The sequence below is a fragment of the Neopsephotus bourkii genome, unplaced genomic scaffold, assembly GCF_033783945.1.
Source record: "Neopsephotus bourkii isolate Nb327-2 ecotype Australia unplaced genomic scaffold, CSIRO-AGI_Nbou_v1 NB_1511, whole genome shotgun sequence".
Classification (NCBI taxonomy): Eukaryota; Metazoa; Chordata; class Aves; order Psittaciformes; family Psittacidae; genus Neopsephotus; species Neopsephotus bourkii.
In genome coordinates this window covers 6,823,979-6,831,620 of record NW_026901987.1, presented here as the reverse complement: position 1 = coordinate 6,831,620, position 7,642 = coordinate 6,823,979, and the positions used below count along the sequence as shown (strand labels likewise).

General features: G+C 42.4%; 1 protein-coding gene across 3 annotated transcripts in view; it reads left to right on the top strand.

Moving 5' to 3' along the window:
- The first annotated feature begins 818 nt into the window (after nt 1–818).
- Nucleotides 819–7,642, top strand: part of ASCC3 (activating signal cointegrator 1 complex subunit 3) — a 268,461-nt gene continuing 261,637 nt past the window's right edge. For all 3 annotated transcript variants that reach the window (XM_061369871.1, XM_061369872.1, XM_061369870.1), the window contains exon 1: nt 819–947. The gene's annotated coding sequence lies outside the window, so the exon portion shown is untranslated. The remainder of the gene's footprint in view (nt 948–7,642) is intronic.

Sequence of the window (7,642 nt, the reverse complement as noted above, 5' to 3'; positions counted from 1 at the left end):
TGAGAAGAATACTTAGTAGAATTGCATAGATGAAAGCAGTTCAGTGATCTGAGAAGACAGTGCTGTTACATGCTTCACAAGGCAGAGCACAAGGTAAGACACTTGAGAAACCAGAAGTCAGAAATAAATCACCGGAATACTAAGTCACCCAGTTGGAGGCCTCTTAAAGAGTCCAGATGTATCTGCATACAGACATCCAAGCACTCAAGTGAGCATTTTTATCTTAAAATCTGTTTTTGTCTTAAAATTATCTGACTTTGCTCATTCCACTTTCATAGAATAATAGAATGCTTTGGGTTGGAAAGGACCTTAATATTATCTAGTTGCAACCCCACTGCTGTGGGCAGTGACACCTCCCACTAAACCATGTCACCCAAGGCTCTGTCCAACCTGGCCCTGAACACTGCCAGGGATGCACAGCCGTCTTTAGCATCATTTTACCACGGTGCTTGTCGATTAGAAACCCCATTGATCAGGAATACACAAGACTGTGGAAAACCACGTAAGGCATCAGTGTGCAGGCATGACCTGGGAAGCAGTGGGTGTACAGGGATGGCCGAGTCAGTGAAGAGCAGCGGACTGAAAACCGCATAAACGCATTCCCGCGAAAGGCCGAGGGCCCTAACGCGGCAGCCCTGAGTGGGTATTTGATCATACAGCAACCACCCGGGTCGGGAGGCATCGTAGCCGCAATACGGTGTCTGCCTACACAGAAAAGGCCGTGGGCCAGGAGGAAGATGGAGACTGGTCTGCGTTCGAGTTAAGCCTGCGCGCGGCGCGGGCTTTCCGCGCTGCGGAGGAGCCGGAGGGAGGGAAGCGGTCAGCTGTACGGCCCGTGCACAACGCTAGCTACAGCCTCGCCTCGCCTCGCCCCGCCTGCTCGCTTTACGGCAGTGTCGCTCAGCGCCGGCTCTTCGCGGCAAGGGAACCGGCGGGCCGGAAGGCAGGTGCGCGGCGGGCTTGGCGGGCTCAGCAGGCAGGGGTCGGGTCTCGGTGGGTGCGGGTGGTGCGGTGGCGGCTGGCGGTGGCCTGTGGGTGGATGGATGAATCTCGCCGCTCTTCGGCAGACGGGACGAACGTTGTTCTGCGCCGCGGTTGGCGCGGAGCCCCTGCCTTGCCCCCTCGGCGAGGAGTGGGACTACCCGGCCCGGCGGTGCCCTGGCGTCAGTGCGTGGGTTTTTGCCCGCCTCCCCCGAGGGAGAAAGGGTGGGCGGGAGGAGGAGGGCTGCTGAGTCCGGCTGTTTCGTGCTAGCGCGGCCGCTGGCCGGAGCCAGAGTTTGACACCTCCCGGCGACGGCGGGCGACGTGCCTTGCCTGGTCCGGCAGCGGGGCCGGGGCCGAGGTCGAGGTCTGCCGTCTGCCGGGAGAGTGATACGAGTTCATTAGTAAAAGCTGGGTGCCGTTCTCCTCTCGTTCTGCTTCAGGTCTTGCCCTCGGAGTGCTTATTGAAGCGGGGGTAGCAGGACTGTTGTGAGCGAGCACGGGTGTTGAACGGACCTGAGTACTTTCAGTTTTTACTACTTGTACTAATAAATGTAGAAAACTAGAAGAGTGTAAAACAGGCACGTGGTCGTGGGGAGTGTTTTCTCCTTTCAAGTACTACTTGCTTCATTTTGGTTGGTGGTGGTGGACTGACAGCTTTGTAGAGTTGGTAAAGCGCATGACAGTTTCTAGCGTCCTATGGCTTATCCTTCAGGTGCTTCAGGAGGGTGTGACATGTTTGGATTTAAGCAGTGCCTTTGTTTAAAAGTTTTTTATGACTTCTGAACTTGTAATTTGTTATTGTTTTTAATATGCTAACATTTGTGTAGGTTGTTTCCAGTTTTCAGGCTTTTTAAAGAATTTACTCTGAAATAGTACTATTGAAATGGGACTGATAATTTTTGCTTTTGCAGAGAAGGGATCTAGCAGTCAAGCTTAGTTATCTTCTTGAGAATGGATTCGACTTAAGTCTAGTCAATGAGTAGAAAAAAATACTAGCAATTCCAGAGAAGATACAGCAAGGCTTATGTCCACATGGTAGGTTGCAGAGCTAAATTTTTAAGAGGAAGAAAACAAAACCAATTGTCAGGTCAGTTTCAAGCTGGCTTTCATCTGAAGACAGTGAGCTGCTTATGTCAGTGAGCTGCTGAGTCTAACTAAGCACACACTACTTTTCAACAGGTGCTGTAATAAAATCATTTCCTTTGGATCAGACATGCTTCTGGTCATGACAGAGTAAACTTGCATAGTCCTGGAATTAGATGTGTAGGTATTTGGAGGAACTCTCTTCCTGTTTATATGAGAACACTGACTAACTCCCAACTAGGGCCTTTAAAATTGTGTAAGTTGTTTCAAATATTAGACCTGCTCCGTTTTCTCTAAAAGCTACCTTGACCTTTGGAAGAGGTGAGATCACTAGTTTCATTGAATCAGAGAGAAGATAAGAAATTGTCAAATGGCATAATTTTGTTCTGGCAGTTCTATGTTTATGGGGCTTTCTTGGAAACTAAACCTGAGGTAGGCTTTCCAGTTTTAAAATTATGAGGAGTGCACATTGCTCTTTTTGGTGCCTTTGCTTTCTTGTTCTTTCCTTTCTGCAGCTGACACATATGTTGTTGAAATACATCAGTGTGTTTCTCCTCCCAGTGACCTGTCTAACCTGAGTATATCTTTCCTAGTCAGTAATCTCTTCTAAATTGCTGGTCATTTTTCTTATCCTCCACTGGATCCTCCTAGAGACAGGGTGCACAACCATGTCAACAGTACTCTGATGGAGTCTTTAAATACTGACTAGTGGAGGGACAACCTAATATATTTTAAGGCCTCACTCTTGCCTTTAAATACTAATATTTCCTGTCTTTCCATGTCTTTCCATATTTTCAGTGTGACAAATGACATGCTGTAGTCTGTAGATGCGTTTCTGCAAAACTGAAACTAATGCGTTTATTTCTTGGCATCCTGTTTTTGCGGTTCTTACTCTTGCTTTAATGTAAAATGTTTTCTGTCTGTGTTGGATGTAGTTCTTTCAGGATAATTATAATTTGTAGTTTGGCTCCTAAAATAGTTGAAGTCCCTTGCATCTCAATATCATTTACAGATTTAGGAAATGTAGTCTTAATGCTATTGTCAGGAAGAGCAAAGTTGAAAATCTTCTTATACAGTACTAATAGAAAATTCTTCCTTTGTAAAGCACCAGTGTGTATTTCTGCAGTTCTTGTTGAACTACAACTCTTTCTCTGAAAAAAAGTTACCCTTTATAAATACTGAACTAAGCTCAGGCTGGTGCATTTCATTGCTCTTAGTTACAGAAGCTGCTGTTGGGGTAGGGAGGTGCTGGGGGAAGGCAAGGCACATGCTGTCTGTGGCTGGATAGTTACAATGTAAAGTTTATTTGGAAGCTGTTAAATGTGTGATTACTTAGGGCTCACATTAGTGTTCTGAGTACTGAACAGGTATATTTTTCCCCACTACAAAATCTGCTGGAGGTTCTTATTACTATAAATAACAGCTTTATGTTTCCCTGGTAAATTGTTTTCAGTAACAATTGTTGAAGTTGGTGTTGAGCACTTTCCAGCCTACACACTTTTTTTTAAACCAAATTATGCTGTAATGTTTGGAGAAAAGAGGAAAAAAAAAACAAAACAAAACAAACCACCAAAGCCTGAAGTCTAATCTCTAATTTGGACAAAATTATCTAATTGAAGCAGTTTAAAAAAATTATCTATAATGTGTAGTTGGAAGTTTGTTAGAAATATGTTAGCTGGAGTCTGACCTAAGAAGAGAAGGAGACAAGGGTTGAACCCATAAACAGGTTTAGAGACAGACATTAGGCTCCTAAATCGCAAATTGTAATCCGCAGAATTTCTGTTGTCATCTCACCCTGGTGCTGTGTCTTCAAATAAAATGTTTGTCTAGTGTCTCTCGTAGTGCCAGTAGCAGGTGATTAGTTGATGTACTGAAAAAAAAAAAAAGGGGGTGGCGGAAAATACAGTGATGCCTTCATTTTCGTATTACCTTTCAGTGATTTAAATAACTGATGATCTGTCTCTAAGCTCTTGAGTTCAGTAACTACCAAAGTGTCTGACTTCCATTAATACCTCTAATTATTTTCTGAGTGTACTTGAACTTTCTGTCTTTTGGGCATCTTGTGGCAATGAATTCCAAGAGTTAATTACGTTCTACATAGCAAAGGCATTTCACTTGTTATTGTTTTCACCCTAATGTTCAGTTTTATCATGTATCTCCTGAAATTATGAGCAATAGTCAGTCATTTTGTATTCACCCATTCTTGCTTTTTAAACACCTGATCACATCACAGAAATGAGCAATTTCCTGTTTATTGCAAGCAAAATCCCTGTGGGGATCTACAGTCAGCGTATTCTTTATGCTTATCCCTCTTTGAGGAATCTGATTGTCTCTGCACAAAGCAATGTGAGTATGTTCTTGTACTGGGTTTAGGAGTTAACTTTCATCCTAGTCATAGCGCTTTAGATTTGTGGCTAAAAGTGTTGATATTAGAACAGTGTTTTTGTTGCTGAGTGATGCGTACACAGCATCAAGGCTTTCAGTTTCCCACCCCGCCTGCCTAGTGAGTAGGCTGGGGGTGGGCAAGAGGCTGGGTGGTGACACAGCTGGGACATCAGACCCCAACTGACCAAATGCATTTTGCATACTGTATGTTTTCTTGGTCAGAAATAAAAACGGGTGTTTTGTTTGCTTAGTTGGTTTTTGGTTTGGTTTGCTCCCAAGGTGTCCATTGTTTGGAGACTGGTCACCTGTGCGGTGAGCAATTTCTTTACCTTCACTTGTGTGTGTTTGGTTGGTTTTGTTGTGGGGTGGGTTGCTTGGGGTTTTTTCCTTTCTTCCTCTGTTAGGCTTTCTGTATCTCAGCCCTTAAGTTTTCTTACTGTTGTTCCTGTTTTCTCCCCTATCCCACTGTGGTGGTGGGGGACTGGTGGCTTTGTCACTTCTTGGCTGATGGCCAAGGTCAGCCCATGCCAACACTTTGCACAGGCACCTAAAAACATGATTGATGGAAGAGGTAGTAGCACACTGGTTCTATGGTCATGACTCTCACTGAATAAACCAGTGGTGTGGAAGAAATCTATGCCGTATGCTCATTGAGGTTCTTCTAGTCCCTTGGTATAGAATATTCTCTTGAAGTTATACACAACAATGTATAATTTGTCGAAAATCCATTAGGCTAGGGAGAAACCAAGAAATTTTTACTTAGGCTACAGTGGCTATGCTATACTGCTTGGGCATTGTCCTTGCTGGAAGGACAGTTGGTGTTCTCAGTTTTTTATTCAGTTCATTAATATGTGGACTAAAGTTTGGCAGCCAGCCTCTAGCTGAGTGCATATCTGTGAGATGCAAATTAAAACTCATGTTCTTTTTCTGGCTTATTAAATCTTGTTGATGCTAGAGAAGACTGTAACAGAAAGGGGGAGAATTTCAGTTTAGGAAGGGAAAAGTTGTTGGCTCTCCCCTTTCATTGTATGCTGAGTTTAGGATCATAGTTTAGGCATATGGATTTAACACCTCCCTAGACTTTCCCATCATTTGTTCAGTGGCATGTATTTACTCTGAACGGTCTGTTACTCCTGCTTGTCCAAAGGCATGTTGGAAGTTTGGCCTGAAAAATAAATGGAATCTAATATTACAGGTCTGACCCTTAATCATAAACTGGTCATAACTAAGAATAGATTATCATGGAATTAAAGGTTGGTGATTGAAGCATTTATTGGGTGATTTGTAGAGTCAGTTTCAGGTTTCCAGTTGTAAAACAGATTTTGAAGAAGTTGAGAATAAGAAGGTGAGTTTGCACAGTAGTGACTTTTATGTGTTCAAATATTTCTTAAAACCATTAATATCTATCTAATAGATATCTATCAACCATTCCTTTCTTTAAAACCGGTGAAGACTGCTGAGCTGGGTTGCTTAGTCACTCTGTATTTTAAAACCGGATTCTGATTTATTTGTGGAAGAAATGTGAATTCTTAGTTTGCTGCTCTAAGGGGGAACAATTTGTCTTCCCCCTGAAAGACTGGGGAAGAGTAAAGAAGATCTCTGAAAGTCCTCTCTTCCATTTCTTTCAATAAATTTATTATTTGTGGTGAGTTGACCCCAAACAGCAGCCAAGTGCCCGCCCAGCCTCTCATTCCGTCCCTTCTGCTATGAGAGAGGGAGAAAATAAGTGACGTGTAGCAGTTGCTGTAAGCATGGATGTTGCCGTTGCCTTGCTTCTCCTTCCCCTGAGTTTTTATTGCTGAGCATGACCTCATATGAGCTATGTTGCTTCTGAAGCATCATTATAAATAAAATGCTTGGTTATATAATTTTCCTGTTAGCGTGGCATTTTTGTTTATGGAGAGTTCTTAAAAGGAGTTAAGTTTTTTCCAACTTAAAAGTTGATTCCATAAATCTGAACAGTTTGTATATCTGCTGTGCTAAATACTCATGAGGCTTGCTCAAAGGCTTTTAGTTATTAAATGGGAGAATCTGGACTTGTGCGTATTTTGTAGCTTACAGTACAATTTTTCTAAAACGCATTTTAAGAAATTTTACGTACATTCTAACAGAGTGTGACTACATCTCTAGAAATACAACCATTTCAAAAAATCCACAACTTGAAAAAATCCTGCTTTAACCTCCTCAGATTACTAGAGACATAAATGGATCAATTTTCCTTTTCACGGTGTTGGCCAGGGATAGCAATATTATGCCTCAATTTTTGTTTTGCTCCCCATTTTCTGGTAGAATAAGATGTACTCCTGATATATACAGGCTTTGTGAAAACATAGTTAAGGGTTTTCTCACTGTGGAAATCCCTACAGGTGTCTTTCTGAAAGTATCCTCTTGCTTGTATTGCCAGCACTATAGGTAGTCAGCCTAGGAGGGGTGGGCAGCAGCTGTTAGTTTTGATTCCAGTTTGCACACATTGTAATATTCCAGTAACGCAGCACTACATTTTTTTAAAGTTCTAATTCTAAGCTCTAATAATAAATTATCAGTAAGGCAGCTGTCATCTGTTGAGCATCAAATAGGTGATGTGCTCTTTGAAGTGCCTGTGTGGCTTGTGATCTCTGAAGATGAGACAAGTGTCTAATAATATTACTTTATGGGATTATATCTGTCTTCAATAGTTGAGCACTGTTTAAAGGTATTTTTAATTAACAATCAGCTAGTGGAATAGTCTCCCCAGGGAAGTGGTGGATTCCCCAACATTGGACACTTCTAGGATTCAGAAAGACAGGGTGCTGGACCATCTTTTCTAGACTGGCCTTTTGCCATGAGAGGTTGGACCAGATGATTCTTGAGGTCCCTTCCAATCTGGTGTTCTGTGAAGATTACTTGTTATCACAGGTTCTGTAACGTTTAAAGGTTGACTTGATCTGCGCAGAATGTTGCCTTTAAAGCAGCCTATGCACAGCAGAGAAATACATATTTTTCCTGTTCTTGCCTTCCCATTAAAGCTCAGAAGAAAGGCCAAAGTATTTATTAGTTGTTTTCTGCTACAGTAAGCCTGTTACGCTTGCTGATTATTACTTGTATAACTTTTAATACTCAGGTAGTGACAGAGCTGTACCTGTGTGCAGTGACCTCAAGTTGTTTATTCCATTAATTATTTTTTTTTTTGTGAAACCTTAGCTACTCTTAT